A 26,499-nucleotide genomic window follows, 5' to 3' on the forward strand; every position below is an offset into this window, starting at 1 on the left:
TCAGAATGGAGAATAGAAGTGGCTGTAAGGATCCCATTTATCAGTGGGAAACATACTTCTTAGAAAACATTCTTTAGAGAGTTTGAACTCTCCTTCTCTGCTGTAGTCAATTCCTACCCTCAAAGCTGTATGTAATGCCATCCCGACTGACACACCTGCCCTTACTTTTTATTATAAAGCATCCACCACTAGGCTCTAGCAGGGCTACCAAGATAAACTCAACCTTGTGCCTGGAAGTCAAGCTGAGTTCGCCATGGGTCTTGTTTCACTGTTGGCAATAAAGATTCCATAGGCCACACTCTGGGTTCAGCTCTACTCCACTTGATTTCTTCATGGGAGTTACAAGGTATAACTGCAGGCAGAATCTGACTTTGTAATTGCAGCATAAATTCTGTTTATGTTGCACAAAATGGAGCAGGATTCAGAGTCATCTCTCTTAACTGTATTGGAGCAGCAGGATAACAGGAAAAAAAATAATAAGAAAAATTTTAGTTACTGGAGTAAGCAGATGACTCCAACTGTATTCAGTAAGTAGAATTGTTCAGTAAGAAATTGCCATATTTGCCTGCTTGCTTTTTGAGGCAGAAACACTTAATTTTTTTCCTCTTAGAAAGAGTTTCTCCAATGCCATTTAAACTGTGTGGAGGGTTCCATGCTGTTGTGTTGCAAGAAAGAGTACAGTGTTTGCTCTCATCGGTCCCTGATGGGAAAAGCAATGAAACAAGTTAATTGCTTCTTCAGAGGGCTGAAAGATTTGGAAGCCTTTTTAATTCAGGTAATGCTCACTTATGCTGCAGCTAGTCTTTGGCTTTCCAGGTAAGAAAATGAAGTATATTTATTAGTTAATATTCTTGTAAGTCAAACACAGCAGACGGCACATGTGTTTGAGCAGCTACACCTTGCAGTGAACTATTTTCTCCCCTGCTTTTGTAATGAACGGGCCATTGCCTGAGCTGACACAAATTCCTCTAGCACACCAGCTGCCTCTAAGGGCACGTGGCATTACAAGGGTCGTTTGAAAACTCTGCAAGTTAAACCACTAGAAGAATGCAAGCTCTCGGCTGTTCATGCATTTGTATTGTCTGGTTGATAGCTGTTCAGGCTGGCATAGTGACAGCCTGTGCCAGCTCGCTCTCATTTCCATTCTGGTTCCGCACCATCATGTCTTTGGGCTTCAGTGGAGTCTTTGCTCATTTGCACTTGCCAGAGATAAGAATTAGGGCTGTTATTCCAGACAACCTTAAAAGAGTGATTGCTTAAGCCTAAACGTCTGGCAACAAGAAATAGACCCTCTCTGCATTAGTTCATTTGTTCAAATCAAAGTTGATAATGGCAGAAAGTCACTGCTGTTTGATAGCTGTTCATTAGTTGTGTTTAGATTAGATGACAGTTTCAGCTGTTTTCTGCCCTGTTTGAGCTGAAGAGCTGAACCTTCTTGGGGAATGGTGTTGTGCTGGGAGTTGTGTATTGTGAAGGCAGCAAAGTTATTGGGCCAATACTGAGGGAAAACTTGCTGGAAGGAGTGGAACCTCAATCGATCCCACTCTTACCAGTTTGATGCCAGTGCCAGCAATAGATGCCCAGAGCCTGGAGAGGGATCACAGGTCAGCAGGAGAGCACCTGAAGAGCAGCACCAAGGGATTCCAACCGCTCTGTCGTGTCCTGCTCAGATGAGGGAGGCAAGTGACTCAGATTTGCAGATCCCCAACAGAGCGGACAACGGTGAGACAAGTCTCAAAGTCCAAACACCTATTAACTACCCACAACATAATTGGACACGTGATAATTGGTTAAGTATATAATGAGTTGTGGCAAGCAATACAATATGCCTTGCATTTCTTAATGGTAGTGAAGAAAAAAGGGGGAAAAGGAAAAGAGGGAGATAGAGGGAATAGGGGAATAGAGATCACTGGTCTTGGTTTCTGCATCGATCCCACCAGCGAGGGTTCCAGGAGGCAGCCGTCTTCTTCACTTCGCTGCAGTCTTTGCCCCGCCGCCCCTTTCCCCTGTCTCGATTTATACCCGCTTTCCTTGGGTCCATCCCCACAGTCAACCCACATACCTATGTATCCCATGTATGGGGAGGGGTAAAGTGTTTCATGGGATGATGTAATTAGCATGATCATGTTAGCCTTCATTAGCATATTGAGGGATGTTAATTTTAATATACATTTCGTGGATAACGAAGCAAAGGGCATTCACCGGACAGATAGCCCTTGAAATCTGGCCAGGTGCCCCAGAGCAGAGCTGTCCTGTCTCACAGCGATCCCTCCTCTGGGTGCACCCTGTGTTATTCGGGCAGTCTTATCACCTTTGACCTCCACACCATCCACCCCATGACTATAGTTTTGTCTTGCGAGTGAGTGTTTGAGGCATTCCTTAGCTCGGATGGACTCAATCATTATCTCTTTCTCAGGCTGTTTTTCTCAGTCCATGTTCCTTGCAGGCCTAGTTTTTTTGGTTCTCACACACTCCAGCCAGTAAGTCAACTTCAGCAGGGACCTAACTTAAATGCCTTTATGCAAATGCACATGGCATGGGGAATAAAACAGATAAGCTAGAGATGTGTGTGTGACTGCAGGGCTACAATCTTATTGGCATCACAGAGATGTGGTGGGATGGCTTCTATGACTGGAATGTTGGAATGGAAGGAACAGTCTCTTTAGGAAAGACAGGCAGGGGAGATGAGGAGGGGGGTGTCACCTTCTATGTCAATAACCAGTTGGAGTGCATGGAGCTCTGCCTGGGGGTGGATGAGGAGCTGATCGAGAGCATATGGGTCGGGATTAAAGGGAGGGCAGGGACAGGTGACATTATAGTGGGGATCTGCTACAAGCCACCTAACCAGGAAGACCAAGAAGATAAGGCCCTCTATAGACAAATAGGAGCAGACATGTCCACAAGCCCTGGTCTTCACGGGGTACTTCAACCATGCCAATATCTGTAGAAGAGACAACATAGCAGGGTGTAAGCAATCCAAGACATTCCTGGAATGCATTGATGTTAACTTCCTTCTCCAAGTGATAGAGGAGCCAATGAGGAGAGGTGCTATGATGGGCCTTGTTCTTACCAACAAGGAGGGGCTGGTGGAGAATGTGAAGCTCAAGGGCAGCCTTGGCTGCCGTGGCCATGAAATGGTGGAGTTCAAGATCCTTAGGGCAGCTCCACCCACACCACCCGAATTGCAGAAAGCAATGGCAGCTACTGGGAGAGTGAAGGACCATTCAGCATAGAAGATTGGGTTTGAGACCATCTAAGGAACCTGAAGATGCACAAGTCCATGGCACTTGATGAGATGCATCTGTGGGTCTTGAGGGAACTGGCAGATGAAGTGCCTAAACCACTATCCATCATATTTCTACAGTGGGGTTATAGTGTTGGTGGATAAGGGAAAAGCAACTGATGTCATCTACCTGGACTTGTGCAAAACATTTGACACTGTCCCGCACAACAGCCTTGTTTCTAAATTGGAGAGACATGGATTTGATGTATGGACGACTTGGTGGATAAGGAATTGGCTGGTTGCACTCAAAGAGTTGTGGTCAATGGCTCAATGTCCGCTTGCAGAGTGGTGATGAGTGGTGTTCCTCAGGGATCAGTATTGGGACTGGCACTGTTTAACATGTTGTTGGTGACAAGGCCAAGTGCAAGGTCACACACATGGACTGAGGCAATCCCAAGCACAAATCCAGTCTAGGCAGTGAGTGGATTGAGAGCAGCCCTGAGGAGAAGGACTTGGGGGTATTAGTAAATGGAAAACTGACTATGTACCAGCAATGTGTGCTTGCAGCCTAGAAAGCCAACTGTATCCTGAGCTGCACCAAGAGAAGTGTGTCCAGCAGGTCGAGGGAAGTGATTCTTTCGCTGTACTCTGCTCTGGTGAGACCCCATCTAGAGTACTGCATCCAGCTCTGGGGCCCCCAACATAAGAAGGACATGGACCTGATTCCAGAGGAGGGCCACAAAGATAATCAGAGGGTTAGAGCATCTCTCTTATGAAGACAGACTGAGAGAGTTGGGGTTGTTGAGCCTGGAGAAGAGAAGGTTCAGGGGAGACCTTATAGTGGCCTTCCAGCACCTCAAGGAGACCTACAGGAAAGCTGGAGAAGGACTTTTTTAACAGGGAGTGCAGTGATAGGACAAAGGGTAATGGCTTTAAACTGAAAGATGGTAGATTTAGGTTAGATATGAGGAAGAAATTCTTTGCTGTGAGGGTGGTGAGACACTGGCACAGGTTGCCCAGAGAAGCTGTGGCTGCCCCCTCCCTGGCAGTGTTCAAGGCCAGGTTGGACGGGGCTTTGGGCAACCTGGGCTAGTGGAAGGTGTCCCTGCCCATGGCAGGGGGTTTGGGACTGGATGATCTTTAACATTCCTTCAAACCAAAACCCTTCTATAATTCTGTGTTGACCTAGTTACTCCTGCAACATCATATGTGGGATTTCCTGTGTGCTAACCCTCTCAACCTGCTTGCCACCAGAGAAAAAAGATAACCCCAGGCCAGGCCATCCAGCAGTCTGTCAGGTGGTAGGGGACTTTGGTGACAGTGATACTTGACTCCCTGAGCTTTTTCTCCAAAATGAGAGTCACTGGACTTTTGGGTAGGTAGGTGCTGGTATTTTAAGAGGAACAGGACTTGAGGAAATCAGCATGATGCAGATTGACCTCCAGAGGTCCCTTCCAACCTCAACCATTCTGTGATTCTGTGAACTAAAAGGATAATGAACAAAATGTCTAAGCTATATTCTAATTCCCCAAACGCCACAATGATTGTCCTCAGTGCTACCTTGTTTTCACAGAATGTGGTTCCAGGAACTTAGCAGAAAGCTTCTAATCATTATGTAAAAGGCAAAATCTGAACTCTTTAGTTAAGCACTTGGATAAACTTGCTGATTCTAAATGTACAGAGCTTTCAACTCCAGAATGTATAATGTGCTTACTGAAATCAAAAGATTCAGCTTTCTCAGGAATAGCAAGGGTTATAAATGGGTTTTTGATGGACTCTCCAGCTAAATGGTAAATAAATAGGAATTTAAATGCATATGTTTTTAAAGAACGTTGTACTGTTTTGTTTTTGCATTATCTGATAGCCTTCGACAGTATTACAGTTGATATAATGAAAAGTGATCTCTGCAAACATCATAAATAAGTCAGGCAATGAATGCTAGGGAAAAGGTTTCCGACATATAAGTAATGCAGGGATGTCAACAAAATTAATATTTTTTTATTTTTGAATGCATACATATATGCATTTATACATGAATGTGTATGAATAAAGCTAATAGTTTGAATATATTTGAATCCATGCATTTTTATAGGTCTTTTAAAGGAATGTATGCTTGATAACATACAACTCCACCTGATGCAGAGAGTTTACACAGGCTTTTGGACTGATAAGACTCCAAACAAGAGCTATTTAGTAAGATTTTGCTGAATTTCGGGTAACACATTAGTCTTCAGTTCTGTGCTCAGTTAATGGATGTTAGCAGTTCTGTTGGCTTCAATATTTTATGCCACTTCAGGGTATATTTCTTTAAGCATTTCTACAACTTTTTACAGGTTGGTAATTATTTTTTTCCCCTCTTCAGAACGTTAAACATGAGGGTTTTACCATTATTGTGTGCATTCCTCTAACAGTAGCCAAAACTCACAGCCTTTCTTTAACCTGATAAATCAAATGAAAGAATATGATTTTTAATGTAAAATTTGTGTTCCTAAATTCTTTACTAAGCATAATCAGAAATTATTTTTCAACCATGAGACCTGAAATATTTCTCATCTCACTCCAAAATGAGAGACCGTCTACTCTGTTTTATTCATTTTCCCTCAAAGCTTAATGTAAAGACCTTTTCTTGAAGAATGCACTATCAGATTTTTTGATCTGCTCAGAAAACTGACTGAAGAAGAGAAAATGTAGTACTGAAATAATTCATAATGAATCTTTAGAAAATCTTTAGAAAATTATTATTTTATGAACTAGAAACAGATTTTCATTAAGCTTAAAAAAAATCAACGTTGGGGGGTTTGTAAAGAGAAAAAAAGTATTCTCTTCCCAAAATTGGTTGTCTGAAGTGTTATTAACATATGAGGACAGGGTATTAGAATAGGTATTTATACTTTATTTAAATATGTTGTGTGAATTATTGTTGAAAGAAGCTTAGAAACCTACCTGTGGCCCATTGTTTTCTTGGTTCAGTCTTCAGGGTGTTTATTTTCCCTCAATAGTTGTCTCTTAAACTGGTAAATACTTGGGAAGAGCAGTCTTTCTTCTCCTTCAGTCAAATATCAAAATTTATTTTGCTCAGCATATGTGTTTGATAAAGAAGCTAGTAAGCCTGAGATAAACTTTTCTCCATTATATTTTGTACATTTGGAGAAAAAAATGCTTTCCTAAGGTTGAAACTATCATTAAAAGAGAGAAAAATAGGTAAAAATAATTCTAAATTAATTATGTTAAATCATAGTAAAACTAGGAGCTTTTTAACACCCGAGAAACACATATCTTGTCACAGTTCATACAGAAGAGAAAGTCTAATAAAATATGCTGTGTTTTTTCTTTTCTTTCTATAATATGATGGTCATTAAATATTCAACATACTGTTAGATATCAACAAAATATTAAAATAATTTAGAAATTCAGTATTGCTTCTATGCAAGCAAGACAGAAAAACGTTATTATTCTGGGTAGTAGATCTATGATACGTAGACGATTCTATCCAATGAATGTATCAATAGCTTAAACATCTGATACTGTAGAGACTAGATGACAGTTCATTTCAGCAGGCTTTCAAGTTTTCTTTCGAATTACAAGCAGTCATGTGTTTTTGCTATTCACTGGGCAAAGACAGTATTTACTGGGTTGAACTGTCCCTCATGCTTTGTTGTATCATCAGCGCAGCACAGTGTAAGCAGACCCTCCATGTGTCATTAGCCATGGAGAGATCCATGAGAGAATCTGTAAACTGTGGAAGCTGGCTGCCTCCCTGAACACTTTTCCTAATGGACCACATGTGGATTAAGTGGATTACATGTGCATTTTGGACTGTGGCTGTCCCAGAAAAGTGTCTGGTTTATAAAAAATACTGGTCTCTGAGGTGGGAGCTGTACAAAGGACTTGTCTATCCTTTGCTCCTCATCAGTCCAAACTTTCAAGGTTACAAAAGTGTCTTCAGATATGCATACCCATCCCTTTTGTAAGATCTAAAATGTATGCTACAGAGATTAGAGGTGTTTCTTCTCATTTTCCAAGCCCTACTTCAGAAAAGCAAGTGTCTTTCACCCATGTAAGGTGTCACTTAAAAACTTGATTTGTCTTAACATTTACTTAAGTCCCATTGACTTCAAGGTGAAGTCTTAACCACATAATTAAATATTTTTCTGAATAGGGATGCTTAAATGGTTCAGGGTTTAAGAGCAGTTGGGTTTAGGTACAAGGTTTTGGTTAATGATAAGCAGTTCCCTTTACATTACTGTAGCTTGCTGCATCCATCCATTTCTTTCTTTCTTTCTTTCTTTCTTTCTTTCTTTCTTTCTTTCTTTCTTTCTTTCTTTCTTTCTTTCTTTCTTTCTTTCTTTCTTTCTTTCTTTCTTTCTTTCTTTCTTTCTTTCTTTCTTTCAAAATTCTAGATGAGACTGCTAAAAGGATGGCCCCTAAAAGAATCCTGTCAGGTCATGGTTGAGCCTTTCACTAAAGCTCTGCTCTTTTTAAGAAAAGTAACTTTCCCTGCCCAAGCTGCATTTATGAAATACTAAAGAAGTCTGGGAAAAAAACTAAGCAAGCTCTTTTGAGGGGGTGACAGCTTTGCAAACCCACCATCTTTGTTTTCATGTTAAGATGAGCTGGGTAAAGCCAGAAAAAATAAGAAGTTGTGGGCATCAGAGTTCAGCGCTACTCTTTAAAGGAGATGAGGAAGCAGAGAAGTGATGTTATTGACAAAGCTAAACAGCAAACTTGTAACATAAAAGCTGTGATTACAAAAACCCACCAATGTAATTTTTCCTAAAAATTAACTTTCCTATTACATTTGTCTTCAGCTTCAGGCACAGTTGCAAAATCTTGGGAGGAAAGGTTCTGGCATACAACTGGATATCCTAACAGGAATAATCAGCTATGACTATGGCAAAAAATCCAGACAGCTAATGAAGTTTTAATATTACAGACTGGGATTTGCCTTATAAAATGTCAGCTAGCTAAAAAAGTGGGGTCTTGACTTCGTTTCCTGTGTGCAATTAGTTGGAGTTATTTCAGATGTGGAAGTTATTCTGGCTGATCTCCAGTTGCCTGTCCAGAAGGGAATTCTTCTCTCATAGGTCTGGGCAGATTTATGAGCCTGGTGTAGGAGCTCTGAACATCTTGGGGCACCACAGGTTTTCTCCATACCATATCTCCTCTTACTTGTGCGGAAAATTAGGTAATAGGCTAGATGAACCATTGGTTTGTAGATCAGTCTTTATACCTGTACGTTCCTTAGAACCCTGTGTGTGGTCAGCTGAATTAAGCACAAAGTGTTCAGGCTAGACTAGTTTTCTAGGCTTCTTAACTGGGAAAGGGTGGTGAAGCATCTCCTTTTTGGATGTATCCCACTATTTCAGATGTTCTTGCCAAGATGGCATGATTTCTGCTCTGGAAGTGCCTATCTTGTCCCACCGATTCTGAAGAAACACAGGTGACTCACTTTACCTAACTTTTAAACGGCTAAAGTTGGGGATAATAATGCTCTCTGGAAGCTGGTTAGAGAATAAAAATGGTTTCCCAGAAGTGTGATGTCTCAGTAAAACCTGAAACCAGTCAAGAATCTGGGACCCTCTTGTTATTCTTAAACTTAGAGGGGTGAACTGAACGAGGACCTGGGCTCTATTTCTGATCCAGAAAGTGCATTACAAATGGATGTCAAATGGTATCAGAGCAAGTATTCATTCAGGCAGTTGAAATTTCATAGGAAATGTTTTTTGATCGAAAAATTGGTTTTAAGCTACATCAATTTTTATGGAAGAGGAGGTAATAGCTATGGAATTTCTTCAGTTCTAACTGAATATGTTTTTAGGTTGTTATTCTCTAAAAGAAAGTAAACATTTTCTGGTGGACATTCTGAGTGGGAATCAGTAAAGGGAAAAAAAATGGAATGCAGCTATTAGTATAAAGCAAAATATGTTGGAGAAAGTTCAGGTGGGGCCCAGATTTTTACCTATGCACTTTTATTCAGCATGTCAGTTGAAAATGCTTCTGTCATATAAAGTAAAAATAAAAAATCCATTTAATCAGAACCCTCACAAATTTTACAGCAATTACATAACTAAAGTTATTCATCTGCAAGGAAAGTTTTGCATAAGCAAATGGCAGATGTAGCTTTTTGAAGTTTTTTTTTAAGTCCTATGGTTTATTTTTGAAATTGTTCTTGGCACTGTAAAATATTTCTGAAGATCATGAAAGGGTTTAAAATAAGAGAATCAGACAGATTTGCTGATATTTTCCCAGTCTAAATTGGGCATTAATCTTGTGATTGGAACCCTATCATCTTATATACAAACAACAGGTGGTGAGAGATAGCAAGTTCTTCAATAAGAAATAACATCTTTCTTCTCTTCCTTACAATTTCATACATATTCTTAAGCAGTCAGTTAAGTCTGTAAGCTAAAGTAGCATAAGAATTATGCACCAGAACAGATAAATAGTCCATCTAGTCTCTGACAGTGGCTCATGCCAGATGTTTCACAGGAGGGTAAAATACCCACATAATGCACCTGATTGTGTAATATTATACCACAAGATGAAATCTCTGTATGTCCCCAGCTGGTAATCATCTTATGTCTTAAATAAAGGCTGTTGGCCCCATAATTTTTAGCCTAGTTAGCGTAATTATAAGGCATATTCTTATTCATATAAATGTCTAATCGTTTTTTAATCTTACTAAACTGATTTTGCCTTAGATCCTAATATCTTCTTTCACGTTCTGCCTTTCCAAGTATGCAGATTTGCTGACTCTGCTCCAAGGGGCTGCGGCAGCGCGTTGTACCTGCCTTGGGCATCCTGCTTTCAGAGAGCTGCCGTGCCATGACATGAGCAGGCATGCTACCTGGCCCCAGAGTCACCATGCTGGTGGGTGCTGACACTGATATCCCTGGAGAGGGTACAGCATCGTTTCCACATGCAGACACCCACTGTATTACCTTTCCACTGCATCTGTGTCCCACATTCTGCCCTCTCCCTTCCAGGTGCCCAAGACCTCACATTCGTTAAAGCAGCACAGGGACTGCAGTTGCCTCTGACCACTGGACTGAAGGAGAAGAGGTATTTTATGAGTATTCTACTCTCTCCTAGCTATTGTATGTCAAGCAGAATCTAGCAGATAGATAAAGTAAGCAAAGTAAAGAAATTATTAAAAACTGACAGACATTGTAGAAATTATAATTTGATTTCATAGTTCTGTATCTTCTTGCAGGGTTCATCATAGAACATCTGCAGACTTCTGAAGATGAAGATACTTCCTGAAGATGGACTGAGCAAGAAAGTGAATTAAATCCAATTTTTGTGCTTCATCGCTGATTTCCCAGAAGTCCCAAAGAGGTCATGTCCCTCCTCAATTAAAGGCAAAACTCCAACTGAGTTAACAGTTTCGTGCTCACTCTGAACATCCTAAAATGCCATCAGGGGAGTCAGCTCGGTACAAAGTTAATATTGGATAGATACCATAGAATCAAAGGGTAATTCCTGTTGGAAAGGACCCCAGGAGGTCTCTAGTCCAACCTCCTTCTAACAGCAGGATCAGCTATGAGGTCAGGCAAGGTTAGTCTGGGCTTTATATAGTCAGACTTTGAAAGCCTCTAAAGCTGGAGATTACATAATATCTATTGGCAATCTCTTCCACTTCTTGACTGTCCTTGTAGTCAGAAGGGTTTCCTTGTATCCAGCCTGAACTTCTCTTGTTTCAATTTATGTCCCCAAAACTCATCTCCTCAATACTGTAACCAGCACGTAGAACGTATGCCCACTGCCCCCCAAAAGGAAGATGCTAAACATCTAGGCCAGGTCCATAATAGTGGAGAAAGGTGGAAGCCCTGAAATGGCAATTTAGACTCTGCTAAGCTGTCCACAGTAGGATGAACAAGGCACCCTCTGGGGATTTCTGTTCTTCTCCATTGTTAACAGAGTTAGCCTAGATTTCATTAGCCTGGATATAGATTTTCATCAGATGAATATTTTGGCTAGGTTGAGATGAATCCCATCCTTACAGAGGGTAATGGCTTGAAGCACTCAGAAAACCCTTTAGCAAAGTTGGTGCAGGTGACTACACCATTCAGATTTTCATGAGAGGAGGAAAGGTCTGACTGTCGTGGAAGATTTACAGAACCAGAGGCTGTATTGATTCCTACTGCTGAGCTGCTCTAACAAAGCTGATTTTTAATCCCAGTATGAAGGTACATTTATTGGTTTTTAAATAGAATGTTCCAGTGCTAATGAACTCATCAATATAAAAATATATTGACCCTCATTGCAATCAGTTGGTTTTATTAAACAGGCATTTGTCTCTTCTTAAATCCATTATATATCCTGTATATATCAGCGTGAATGAATACAGTAAATACCAACCTGTACAACTTCATTGAAAGTCATGTATTTTCACGGGAGCATCTATACATAATTTAATTACATGCAAGTTAGCAGAGTAAACAAACAACAGAGAAACACTGTTTTGTTTTTTTCATTTTTTTAACTTTCTTTAATGAAGTCTGGTAAATCATTGGCTGCTCTAGATCTGGTATACTTACTGCTTTGCAAGCGTTTCAAACAGTCATGAAATTCAAACATTTCTCTATTTCAGTTGAGTTTTACTACTTCATTTCTCTGACATTAGTTACAGACAAAAGTAAAAAGCTCACTTGTAGTAAGTTTGAAACTTGCATGGTATCAAAGTCGATTTGACTTAAACATATGCAGGGGTTGTAGATGAATAATTCAGAAGTGCCCCTAATTTGTCATTAACAGATGAAAAATGTCTATCAAATCAAGCTTCTCCTACATCCTGTTAAAAAATATTACATTTTAGGTCATGATGTGTCATGTCATGATGGTGATACCTCTGATTACAAAGAATGTTCATGATTATCTATGGTGAACTAGAATGTGAAATGCCAGTCTCAGAGATATCTTTTCCTAGACCTGACTTTCCCCATGGAAAACTGCTGAAAACAGGGACTTCTTGTCAGCAGGAAATAGCAAGCTTTCTTGCTGAAACACCAGAACCAACATTTTGTTTTTAAAATGACTGTATAGTTCAAAAACATATCAGCTTTTTGTCTGAAATTTAATTTTTAGCCTAGTGTCTTCAGTTTCCCATAAGAAAAGCAATATTATATTTTGTAATTATATAATGTTATATATATTATAATATTACCTAAAGAAACTTTTAATGTACACATTTTCTTTAAAATATTATTCAATAGAAAAAAATTAATACCTATAAATGGAATTATCTGTTTTTATTAAAACTATGACTTTTCATTATAATAGTAGCCCATAATCTTCCTTTCTGTAGGCATGTGTTCCTCTCAAGTACAGAAATACCATCCATCTGAAATTAATTATTTTGTTTCTTACTATTCTCATAAGATATAAAAAATAATATTTTTTTCTTGCCTACACCAATTTCTTAATTAGTTCTTGCTTAGCTTTTTATTACAAAACCAAACATACCCTCTTCTGATTTTTGGTATCTTAGTGCTTGCTAAAAATATTACAGTAAAATATTTATAAATTATTTTAATCAGGTCTGTGGGATTTTTGTTTGTGTTTGTGGGGTGTGCATGTATGTGTGGATGTGTGTGTATGTATGAATGAAAGCCAACTGGCATGCTCTGAAAGCTGGATATCAAATAAATGTAAGAAAATTTTGAAAATATCTTTTTGATATATGCAATATCTATTTATATATGTATTTTTTCCACTTTATTTTTCCAAGGAATTAATTACAAAGTAGTCTTTGGAATTTTATGTGCAGATTTTTGGTGTATGATGAAATATGAAGCCAGAGTTTGAAGCAATTTGCATATAATATAGTCACATACAGGGATGGGTAAAGCTGAGATATTCATGGAAAATGTATGGAATAGAAACCGCTAGTGGTTCAGCACGTTCTGCTACAGAGTATTTGCTGCACTGAGCACTGCTGAAAAAGTTATTACAGTCCTTATACCTCCTATGGTAAATCTTCTGAATCAAAATAGCTGTGGAGTGTGACTGCTTGCTTTAGTCTCTAACAGAAAAGGCAATCCTTCCTCCACCCATCAGTAAAGACAGAGAGCCTTTTATCTCCCAGAAAAAGAAAAGTTTCCCTCTGCTTTTGGTGGAAAGAGAGGTGCTGCACTTCTATTTGCTTTAATTTCTATTTTTTTTTTTAAAAAAACCTACTTTTCACAAATGTAAATAATTGCTCAGCATGGGCCTTTCAGCAAGTCAAAGATGACATAGCTCCACTGACATTAATAAGCTAAGCTGATTTGCACCATCTCAGAATATAGCTAAAAAGGCAAAAAATCAATAGTGAATCAGACCTTTTATTATTTTTTAATCTGTGGTATCAGTCATGTGTTACAAGACAATGTCCAGTTATTTATTTTCTAAGATCAAACTTCAATATGGACACTCAGTTCAGCATCAAAAGTTGATATGGGAGGCCTTGAGGTCCTTCACCTGAACCTTTCTGAAGCAAAGTTTAATTGAAATGTAACAGTGTTGACCTTCTTTCATGTGCTTCATTTTACATTGCAATGCCTTGTTCTCTTTTATTGAGATGTCAAATCGAGTATATCTGGAGATTTCCCCATGTGGTACTTTCAAAGCTTATGATTTAAACTTCCTCATTTTTCACCTGAGATGAAACGCTTTCAATTCTCCTGTCTACTGTAACTAAAATTTTCTAAAACCTGTCAAACTTCATGTGATGATCCAAGCTTCTAGAAACCACAGATTTAAGATCAAAAAGATGAACTTAGTGGTGCCACTGAAATTGAAGGATAGCTTCTTCAAGGGGATGAGGACAATTTGGGCTTGAAGAAAACCATTTAATTCAAACCATTACTAAACAAACCATAAGGGGAAATCTACCTTGTACCGTTCCCTCTTCAGCCATCCTTTTCTCTAATGTCTTTTGTCTCAATTGGATACAGACCAGCTACAAGGGAAGGTGGCTCTTCTCTCAGAATTTAAGGATCCAGTTAGAAACAATGTTGCATATAAAGTGCATGAAGTTATAACCGAAATATGTTTTGTGGAAATTGCATTAAAAATGGGGATAAAAAATCTTAATGAAAAAGAAGAGTCACTGCACTCCTCACTTGTGGTAGCTGCACTATAATTGATGGTAATGATACATTTATTAGGAATGTAAACTTAGATTATTTAGATAACTTCAGGTAATTGGAAATAAAAGGGGGCCATCATGAAAATAAGGATTGACATCTCCAGATTGGATCACGTAAGTGCATAAGTGCAGAAGGTGGAGAGCACACACTGTGGTGTCTGACTTACTTGTATTATCCTTTGGAAAATGCTCCCTCAAAAATGTTCAAAGCTAAATGCATAATTTCCAATGAAGTGCGGACTTCAGGGCTATTCTTTTCTTTTGAATATCAGTGGAAGCAGTTTCAACAGAAATATCAATAGGGATCAAAGAAGCAGGTAGAAAAGGTCTTGTGGATCGGTGTGGTTTCATTTAATTCATACTAAAGGAAATTATAACAAAGTGATTGGAATATCAAAGGCTAATAGAAGCTTATTTCATCAATTCTGTGAAGTATTGATTTTGAAGAAAACAGCCTGTGCCTCAGTATAAACAATGAAGTTATGGTCTTGCTAAAATGTAAAATAATAGCAGGAGTATCATCTTTACATTAGCAGAAAATAATCAGGCCTGATTATTAGAGAAAGGCAAAAAGAGGAAATTATCACCTCATCTTTGTTTTTTGAATTAGACATGGAACTGGAAAATGAATAACCTGGTTGCCTGTAACATGATGGAAATACAGCAGACAAGGAATATATCAAGTAGGATGCATCACCCGGGTTTTGCTGTTAACTTTATGTAGCTGCTGAAAAGACAGGTACCTAAAGAAGAAGATAGAGCTCCTGATGCTTACTGAAGGCCAGTGAGAAGGACTTCAAAGTGATAAAACTAGAGATGCAAACTGCAAATACGGGCTTGAAACAAGTGAAAAATATTTGGTTTAGAAGCCATAATTTCTGTGATAGAGATGAGGTGTGCTTGTGTCGGTTAACAGCTCATAGAGTTAAGAGCAGAGTAACATTTTTTAGGTTTCTGTAAAATCTGTAAATTTGGCAACATCCGTGTAAAAGTAAAGATGAAATAAGTAGTATGGTGAATTTTGAAGTATACCATGTGCTGTAGAAGCAGACTGTGAGATGAAAAGATGCTTTCAGGCCATAGAAAAATGTTTCATCATTGACTGAAGGGCATTATAAGGCATACAGGGAAGGACTTGGGGGTATTGGTTTGTGGTGAGCAATGTTGGGCACAAGGAAAGTGACATAAAGATGGCAACTGGGAGAGGTAACAGGCAAAACATGGACAGAACAATGTTATCAGAATGATCATGGGAATTTTGGCCATTGTAATTGCGGTAGAGGCACGAGGCATGGATTGTCTACTTTCATTTCGTATTGTGATGATGTTATTCTAATTTTGTTGTGGGGAAGTTTGGGTTTTTTTTTTTGATGTGAGGGAAGTTTGTGAAGATTGTGTGATGAATGTAGTTTTCAATGATAATTCTTGAATATGTGATTCACAGAGGCCGAGATGGAATTTGTTGGAATTGTGTGTGGTGGGGGGTTTGGTAGCAGGGGAGGGGGCTACAGCGGCTTCTCAAAGCTCCTCTGGCTCCAAGTCAGACCTACCTCTGACCAAGGTGGAAACAATTAGTGACAGTGGCTAAGCCTCTGTGATAACACATTAAAAAGAGGAACCTGAGAGGAGTAGGAGTCCTGAGGGAAATACCTGTGAAAATACCAAAGTCAGCTGAAGAAAGGAGGAGGGAGCAGGTGCACTGGAGCAGACTCCCCTGAAGCCCATGGTGAGAGGGCAGGCTGTGCCCCTGTGGCCCATAAAGGTCCATGGTGGAGCAGATGCCCACCTGCAGCCTGTGGAAGATCCCACGCCAGACCATGTGGCTGTGTCCAAAGACGTCTGGGATTCTGATGGAAGCCGACTCTGTAGCAGTCTGTTGCTGAAGGACTGCAGCCCGTGGAAGGGATCCACTCTGGAACAGGATGAGAATGCCTGCAGCTCATCAGAAGGACTCATGCTGGAGAAGTTCATGGAGGACTGTCTCCCATGAAAGGGACCCCATGTTGGAGCAGGGAGAGAGTGTGAGAAGTCCTTCTCCTGAGGAGAAAGGAGAGGCAAAAACAATGGGTGATGAACTGAATGCAACCCCCATCCTCTGTCCTGCTGTGCCACTGGGGCAGAGGAGGTAGAGAAAGTGGGAGCAAAATCAAGCCTGGGGAGAAGGTAGGGGTGGGGGAAGGTGTTTTTAAGAGTGGTTGTTTTTCTCACTGTCCTACTCTGACTGGTAAATCAGTGTTGTTGTTGGTGTTCAAATTAAATTGATGTTCTTTTTCTTCACCAGTTGAGTCTGTCTTTTGCCTATGACCATAATGAATGAATCATCCCCCCTGTCCTTATCTCAATACCCAAGCCCTTTGTTTTGTTTTCTTTTTCCTATCCCTGAGGGGGGAGGAGTGAGAGACCAGCTGTGTGGTGCTCAGTTTTCCTCTGGGTTTAAACCTCAACAGGTGGAAAACTGACTACAAGTCAGCAATGTGCACTCACAACCCAGAAAGCCAACCACGTCCTGGGCTGCACCAAGATAAGTGTGGCCCGCAGGTCGATGGAGGTGACTCTCCCCCCTCTACTCCACTCTTGTGAGACCCCACCTGCAGTGCTGTGCCCAGCTCTGGGGTCCCCTACATAAGAAGGACGTGGATCTTTCAAGTGGGTCCAGAGGAGGGCCACAAAGACAATCAGGAGGACAGACTGAGAGAACTGGATTTGTTCAGCCTGGAGAAGACAAGTCTCTGGGGAGACCTTATTGCAGCCTTCCAGTACTTAAAGGGAGGTCTCCAGGAAAGATGGGGAGGGACTCTGTATCAGGGAGTATAGTGATAGGACAAGGGGTAATGTTTTAAACTGAACGAGGGTAAATTTAGATTAGATATAAGGAAGAAACTCTTTGCTATGAGGGTGGTGAGACACTGGGCACAGGTTGCCCAGAGAAGCTGTGGCTGCCCCCTCCCTGGCAGTGTTCAAGGCCAGGTTGGACGGGGCTTTGGGCAACCTGGGCTAGTGGAAGGTGTCCCTGCCCATGGCAGGGGGTTTGGGACTGGGGGATCTTTAAGGAGCTTTCCAACCCAAACTATTCTGTGATTTTATGATTTTTCAAACCTGAAAAGGAGAAAAATGAGTTGGGAGGGCTTTCTTATGCTACTATATTATGAACAAATGAGAAGGTCTTCTGGGAAGGATAGGGTTATAAAGATCTCAAAGGATCTCTTACAAAGACATTGAAGAATAGACTCTGTGTCTGTGCTGGAATCCCTCTTAATCAGTGACTTGATGAAGTGGTAGAAAAATATAATGGAATAAATTGATTGCATTTCAGTAAGAAACTGGTGGGACCTGATGGTGTTGGCTCAAGCTCCCAGCTGCCTTTGCTCCCAGCTGCCTTTGCCATCCTGATGTAAGTCTTGGCAGAGAATTTCTGTGTCTGGGCAATGAATCCCATGTGTCCTGGGATGACATTACAGCTCAGCAGCATAGCACCTGTACCCAGCAGGTCCATGGGTTTTATTTCACGCAGCAAGAAGCACCAGCTGGTTACAGCACATGACCACTAAATTGGCCAGCCATGAGTGGTCAGCTCCTTTTACATCTGCACCTCATTTAACTTGTTTGGAGAGCATAATGTCAATAATTCTAATTTTTCTAACCTTTACAGATCAGTAAAATGCTTCCATCTTTGGCACTCTGTTCCTTTTTGCCGTAGTTTTTGCAAAGACAACAATTCTCTCACTATTTTCTGTACAATTTATCGATAGCATCTCAGAAAATGATAAAAATATTCCTTCTTATAAGTTATCATATCACAGCAACTTTATTAGCTAGTTTTTGCTGAAGATCTTTTCCTGTGGTTGATTTTACAGTTCCCTGAAACTAATATTTTTGAATGAAATGTTTTGTCCTTTACTTTTTGAAATATGAACGATTTGTTTTTCTGAAGTTATTTGATTATATTTTATGCCATCTATTTAGGCAGAATTGAAATCTCACTGAACTCTGAAAAGTCTTAAAAGCTTATTTTTTGTAGAAGCCATGGGTTTAGGTTTTTCCTTCCACTACTGTTTGTTTTAATTTTGATGGGATTGTGCAAATGCTTAGTACATTACTGAAATGTACTGGGAAACAAGGATTCAAGTAATGTCACTCAGTCTACTGCAATTAGATTGGATACTCTTGTACTCTGATTCTTTAGTCAAAATCAGATCTACTTATAGCTAAAAGGCTGTAAATTACTTCTCCTACTTAGCTGGAAGAGAGTGCTTAGTAGAGGCTGAGCTTCTATTTTTGCTGTATGCTGCAACTTCACACTAATAAGTCATACACAGAGGAAATGTCATATTGAATGAAAGCAGAGTATTCCTCTGTGATTGCCGCAGAATGGTGAGCCCAGCTGGATGAGATACTCACCCTGAGAAAAGCGGTCCAATTACCAAAACTGTGTTTGCCTTCTGAACATTTTCATCCTGATTTATCTCACTATAAAGAATGAAGCTCCTTGGATTTTTTTTTTCGCCGTTTATTAGGGTAGGATTTATTACATCATCTCAACTTAAAATTGAGGACTCTATGAAGAATCCGGGAGAACTTTGTTCTCCAGTGACAGGAAAGACGTTGTTTTCATTCTGTCACTGCCATTGACTTCCTCCAAGACCTTAAGATTACATAAATCTTTTGTGTCTTGGCTTTGAAATGATTCTTATTCGATTCTAACTAGATAGTTATTCATATTAATTATTGTAAGACTTCTTGGGTTATACTGATGGATTTATACCTGGTGTGCTAATTGCATGAGGAGTTTTAGTTCAAAGGTTTTGGTCAGATGTAACTTTGCCAAAATCCTTAAGGTTAGATGAGAAAAGCGAATACTGGTGTCCTGCTGAGGGAAAACACAAATATATAAAAGGTGCTTAGTATCTGATAGGGAAGAAATGGGATGACTCTGCTAACTTCGTATTTCCAGACATTTCTGGAGGCAATTGTGTTCTTGGAAGTTTGGAAATTGTTTCCTAACTGCAAGTTTAGTAATCTGACTTCATGATTCTCTTTGTGAAAATCTCTACTGAGGCTTTGGTATGGAGCTTGGACACTAGCATATACAAGACTCATCAGCCCTGCATTATCAAATCCTCTTACTTGAAATACAGGTGTAAACAACAACAAAAAGACCTCCCTCTTGGCAACAAACCAACACTGATGTGCAAATGAACTGTTGTGTCCATTATGTCTCTCATAATCTGCACCCACTGCAGAGTGGATGTTTTTCTCCACAGCTTCCTCCACACGTGGTAGATTGCTACATGCTGGCTCCCCTCCTTGCTCAGCTGATGGCCTGAGAAACTCTCCGCTTGTCTCAGTACCACAAATTTCCAAAGTCATCAAGTTTACCTTTGCTTTGCAGAGGAAAGGAAGGGGAAAGAAGTTATGTCTCTGCCATTCTGTTTCAAAGAGCCTCTGGATTTAAACTGGTAGCTGTAAACTACTTTACTTCTATCCACATACTGCTCACTATCACTTTTTATCTATTTACCATCGGCTCTCACAGTTGGTATCTTTTTTTTTTTTTTTTTTTTAAGATTAGACTTTTGGTTCTTTTCTCTGTTCTTTTGCCTTGCACATGATTCCCTATTAATAAATTTCTAGATAATGTGACTTCATAAATATGCATTTACTATTAACATTTGCAGTGCTACACTGAAAAGACATTTCTGTACATTTTTGGGGCTCCTTGAAGTCCCATGTGCCATTCTGCTGGAGAATTTTTTGTATTGGAAAAGATCAGAGTTCAGCAAAAAAATGTTTCTCTAGCCCTATTTTAAACCTGAAGGGTTATCCTAATTCAATTAACAGTGTGCAGGAAAGATAAAGGAGCTGGGGAAGTAATACATGCATCAAAATATCATTCTCTAGCCTCAAAATACACAAATATGATTTAGAATAACAGATTTTTCTTTCTCTGTACCGAGGACTAGGAGTCCCAGGAGATGCCACAGGGAACCGAGGAACATATTACAGACAGAATACATATGTTACTGACTGGGACTTTTGATCAGCCATTTCTCATGGTAGGTGGGTGACCTTAGTTCGTCTGCCCAGTCAGAATGAAATACTGTGTGAGTTCTGGTGGGATTTGAAAGCTGCACAAAGAAGTTCAGAGTTGAGCTATTTTGTCTTTTCTGTGCTTTTCTTAACTTGCTTGTTTAAAGTGGAAGCTCCCATCAGGTACATTCTCACATCTGACATGCATTGTTAGTCTGCTTTGCTTCCACTGTCTGCTCCATTTTGTCCATTTCTGTCCATTCTGTTCAACTGTTCTCTTTGTTTGCAGAAAGTGGTTGTGTTCAGCAACAGGCAAAGATGAGGACTCCAAATCTTTTTCATTAAAATAACTTTTCACAAAGGTGATCCCATTTCTTTCTACTCAGTGCCTGCCTTGTTTCACTGGTAAATTAACCAGGTATTCTTAATTTGACTATTTTAGTAACAGTAGGTTTTAGAAAGATTCTATTTAAAAAATCGTAAAGACACTTGCAAAACTTGATTTTTCAAGTTCTCTTGTATTTTTTATTATTCTGCAAGTACTCATTTTAGAAGTGATCTCTCTGTTACTAAAGCTGAGGCACATCACAGTTGTGAAGGAGGAGCCTTGCATTGCTCTTGCCTTGCATCACTCTTGCCTTTAGTAAAGCAGTTTGCCTTTTTTTGGATAAATTAGAGGCCTTCCATTTCCAGTGCTGTCAATCATGTACCTTTTATGGTCTTATATGTAAATTAAAAATTAAAGCAATCTTTATGCAGATGGAATAATTGCACATCTAGTAGCCTGGTAAATAAGGCAGCTGATTGGAGAAGTGATTACCTTTGACTGTCAGATTCTTTCCCTGCTGCTGAAATTACAGACTTCAGAAAGTTTCTGAAATAATTAAAATCTAAGTATGGCTTTTCATATTAGTTTTCCTTAGTGTATTATCGTTACATATGTAAGTCTTTGAAATCTCTTCTACAGCAGGTATAAAAGTGGTTAGGAGAGAGACATTGAATTATGAAAGAGAATGACATAATCCTAATCTAGATATACTGGAACTGGCACCACTACTGCTGAATAGTGGTTGATTGCTACTACGGATTATTGCTATTTGTAGATTTAGTGGAGAGGATGAAGGGAAGACCGTCCTCTAGCATAATGGGATCCACTGTACTGTGAATAGCTCACCACCTGGCTCAGACTGTGGAGCAAAGGGTAGCTGCTTGCTTCTGGAGGATTCAGTACTCACAAATGCTTCATTTGAGGTGCAAATTTACAGGAAACTAAAGGGACAGTCCTTTTCTTGAGAACTGTTCGACTTGAACTGAGTGATTTCTTGTTGCATGTTTCTGCCCTGGTGTTTAATCCATGTGCTTTTCCCTGGAGCATGGCCAGACCAGGGATGCTGGCTCTGGCCCTGGGTGTGTGAGCTGTCTGTCTGCATATTCAAACTGGAGAACTGCACCATGGATAACACTGCAACTTGCTGTATTCATGTTATGGAAAAAGAGGGAAATGAGGCAATTTGCTGTGAATCCTTTTAAGCAGAGCTTCAGCTTCAGGGTCATGGTCTCACCTTTTGCTTTTGGCTCCCTGGAGTCTCACACTTGCCTGTTTACAGCTAATATATTGCTTTTTAAAGTGTTTGTTTTTCTTCAGCAGTGTCTGCATTTCAGTGACATGTGAAATGATCCTGACAATATGGGTCTAATATAAACACTTGTAATCAGAGCTAGAGTGCAAGAGTTTGGTGGGCTTGTTCAAAGTCATACCTGCTGAATATGGAGGAAATGGTTTCCACTAACATGTACCAGAAGGAAATATTTTCCTAGCTTTTCCCCTTTCAGGTACTTGATTTGAATATTCAGGGTTATAATTTATGATATTAACTCATCCATTACTATAGCTGGTTCTATAAAACAATGGTCATGCTTGGATCCAAGTGGAGTATTATATTCACACACAGAGAATCACAGAATCATCTAGGTTGGAAAGGACCCTGGAGATCATCTAGTCCAACCGTTCACCTAGCACAGTTCCCACCTACAGCATATCCTTAAGCTCTAAATTGGCCCTACTCTTGAACACCTCCAGGGATGGGGACTCCACCACCTCCCTGGGCAGCCCATTCCAATGCCCAACAACCCCTTCTGGAAAGAAATGCATCCACATATCCAGTCTAAACTTTCCCTGGTATAACGTGAGGCCATTACCCCTTGTCCTGTCACTTTCTACTATGCTAAAGAGGCTCATCCCCAGCTCTCTGCACCCTCCTTTCAGGGAGCTGTAGAGGGTGATGAGGTCTCCCCTCAGCCTCCTCTTCTCCAGACTAAACCCCCCCAGTTCCCTCAGCCGCTCCCCATACGACCTGTGCTCCAGACCCTGCACCAGCTCCGTTGCCCTTCTCTGGACACGCTCGAGTCATTCAATGTCCTTTTTGTAGTGAGGGGCCCAAAACTGAACCCAGGAATCGAGGGGCGGCCTCACCAGTGCCGAGTACAGGGGTCAGATCCCTTCCCTGTCCCTGCTGGCCACGCTAGTGCTGACACAAGCCAGGATGCCACTGGCCTTCTTGGCCCCCTGGGCACACTGCTAGCTCCTGTTCAGCTGGCTGTCAATCACCCCCCCAGGTCCCGCTCTGACTGGCAGCTCTCCAGCCACTCCTCCCCAAGCCTGTAGCGCTGCTGGGGGTTGTTGTGGCCCAAGGGCAGCCCCCGGCATTTGGCCTTATTGAAACTCCCCCAGTTGGGCTCAGCCCATGGCTCCAGCCTGTCCAGGTCTCTCTGCAGAGCCTCCCTACCCTCGAGCAGATCAACACTCCCACCCAACTGGGTGTCATCTGCAAACTGACTGAGGGTGCCCTCGATCCCCTCATCTAGATCATCAATAAAGATGTTAAACAGGAGTGGCCCCAACACCGAGCCCTGGGGGACACCACTCGTGACCGGCCACCAACTGGATTTAACTCCGTTCACCACAACTCTTTGGGCCCGGCCATCCAGACAGTTTTTTACCCAGCAAAGCTTGTGCCCATCCAAGCCTCGAGCAGCCAGTTTTGCCAGGAGAATGCTGTGGGAAACGGTGTCAAAAGCCTCGTTAATGTCAAGGTAGACAACATCCACAGCCTTTCCCTTATCCAATAAGCAGGTTGCCCTGTCGTAGGAGATGAGGTTTGTCAAGCAGGACCTGCCTTTCATAGCCACATGCTGGCTGGGCCTGAGCATCTGGTTGTCCCTCATGTGTTGCATGATCGTGTTTAGGATGAGCTGCTCCATCAGCTTCCCTGGCACTGAAGTCAAGCTGACAGGCCTGTAATTTCCCAGATCATCCTTCCGACCCTTCTTATATCTGGGCATCACACTGGCCAATTTCCAATCAGTCAGGACCTCCCCGGTCAGCCAGAACTGCTCGTAAATGAGAGAAAGTGGCCTGGCGAGTATATTCTCTCAGGATTATCACTTCTCATTGCTGCAGCTGAAGGACAAACAAGAAGTTTACGTCCTTTGAACCAACACTGTGAGTTTGCTCACTCCTTTACTTATCACTGAATGTTTTGCCACTCTTACTTAATGGGCTGCTCGCAATATGTTTTCATGATAAATAAGTGATCCTTGCATGGGAACTGTGGTAGCCTCCAGTTTGAATAGAAAAAACCATCTACTTTGTTATTTTACATTGTCTGTATTATGCAATATAATGTATTTGCAGGTCAAATACTTATAATGTAATTGTCTGTATAATGCAGTGATGTTGTCTGTACTATGCAATGCGAAAGAGATTCAAGGACAGCATTTTTGCAACCATACTATATCAGTGATTCTGTCCAAACAACAAAAAAAGGAAATTAATTTGGATATGTATGCTGCTTTCAACCTGCTCTCTATATACACCACTCAGGCCTAGATTTAAGGATTGACATGCATCTTTTGATGGCTCTGAGGATACAATATGGGAGATGAAAGCACAACATATATGATACAAGGAATGAAAAAATCAAGATCTAACAAGGTAAAATAAACAGCTGATGGGTTAGAAATATATCGAAAAAAAGCATAAATAGTGACACACACCTTTTAATAAGCTCTCATTCAATAGATCTGAGAATATCAACAGAAATTAAAAAAAAAAAAAAAAGTGAATCCTGACCAGCGATAACCTTTGGTGAACAAGACAAGCACCATATCTTACAGAGAATAATTTTCGAAGAGTAGAAGGCCAAATTCTTGTTGAATCTATAGAGTCAAAATTATGTTTATCCTCAATAAGGCAGCACAGAATGGTAGGTGCAGTCACTGGCAGGATGAAAGGATTTCCTTTCTCCCCAGCTTCTTAGGACAGCACTGAGGTTGCCTTGCTCTGCCATAACTGCAGAGCAAGAACATGAATACTAGTCCTGGTTTCTTCCTGTCTTGGAACATCTGGGAGCAAGACTGTGCTCTGGATGTTCTTCAGTCCACACAGAACTTTTACGGATAAGTGATGAGGTTGCTGCATACAGTTGTAACCACTGTGTTGCCCCTTTCTTTTGCAAGGGTGTCCATAGATGACAAAGCAGGCTTGAGATCTCAGACTTATCAGGAGTGTGCCTGTTTTCCAAGCTATTTGCAACTTCAGCAAGATGAAGGAACCTCTTCTCTCACACTCTCCAAAGTTGTTTCTCCTTGAGGTAGCTGTTGTCTCTCACAGAGGGTGACTTGAGTGTGTTTTAAGGACCTTCCATGCAGATCCTAGGGACGCAGTAGGTTTGTACACTTGTCAGATCAAGAGGCTCAAAGTCATAGAGGGCACAAATCCATTCAGAGCCCGTGGAGCAAGGTGACCACCACCAAGCTGTTCTTCATCCACTGCTAGTCCATGTAGCCAAGAATGAACATTAGAGGGTGAGAGATTACTCTTTGCAGATGTTGAGGTGGCTCTGGGGATCAGTCATGACAAAGTAATGGTCTTCGAGAGGCAAAGCACGAAGCACGATTTCACGGTAGGGGCTAGGATGCAAAATGATGTTCTAGTCCTCCTGGTAGCTAATATAAATATATCAGTAGGCCTCCCTTCTGCAAGTGGCTTCTCATTTTCCATTTAGTTACAACTCAATTTTAATTCTTCTTGGGCCATGAGGTAATTTTTCCTTCCCTCACATTAATGTCTGTCATCTGCCCTTTTGTTTCTCTAATGATTCTCAATCAGTCTCCTGGAGCAGCTCTGGTTACGCTACCTGCTCATGTCCTGGTAGGCAGTGATGGAAGGTAACACACCAGTAATATGATTCTTTAGGAAAACTTAATGTAGAAATGTTAAATATGAGATTTAAAAGCTAGAGACGTTGATCAGCCTTTTCGCAAATAAAATACTGTTCTTACTTCTTTAGGGCTGGAATGCAGCTTGTATTAAGCATCTCTGGAAAAGTATAAGTGGGAAAAGAATTTGATTTGACTTTCTGAATTTTAACTGTGGGTATGAATGAACAAAAAGGTCAAGGGGGAGAAGTTGCAGTTTTCTTTCTCCCCCGAAGAAACTTTTACAAATGACCTATGTCATAATGTGAATTTAGTTGTTTTGGAATAGTTGTCTATGCCCAAACCACACCATTCATGCAGAAGGTGGTAAATTTTTTAAACATATATATGTGGACTGCAAAAGTTGCAGCTGTAGGGGACATTCAGCAGTAAGGGGGGGATCATGGCCAAAGGAGCACCGATGACCCAGCAGCCTTCTTGCCAGGCTGGGAAGCTAAGGGCCATGGAGGGAGAGGTTGTTTATATGCTTCTGAGCTGAGTCAGATGAAAATTATTATGCTAGAAAGCAAGGAGAAGTGAGCTTTAATACACCCTGGTCCTCTCTGTGGATAGATCTGAGACTAGTGTGACCCTGAGTAAATTTGTGCCTTTGGGACATAATCTGACCTTTACCGACTAATGAACCACAAACGATGATAAATAAGTCCTCTTGCTGCCTTATATTTAAAACATAATTTTTTTTTCTTTTAAATATTGAAAAATCAAACTCATCCACAGCCTCATTTCCTTAATTTTAAAATTAATTTGCATATGATACATTATGAAAAAGCGAGTTTAGTCACCTTCTGATTTTCAGCCTGCTTTTGTATAAACACTTTTTTTTTTTTTTTTTTTTTTT

The sequence above is a fragment of the Athene cunicularia genome (assembly GCF_003259725.1).
Source record: "Athene cunicularia isolate RWA chromosome 1 unlocalized genomic scaffold, athCun1 chr1_part1, whole genome shotgun sequence".
Taxonomy (NCBI): Eukaryota; Metazoa; Chordata; class Aves; order Strigiformes; family Strigidae; genus Athene; species Athene cunicularia.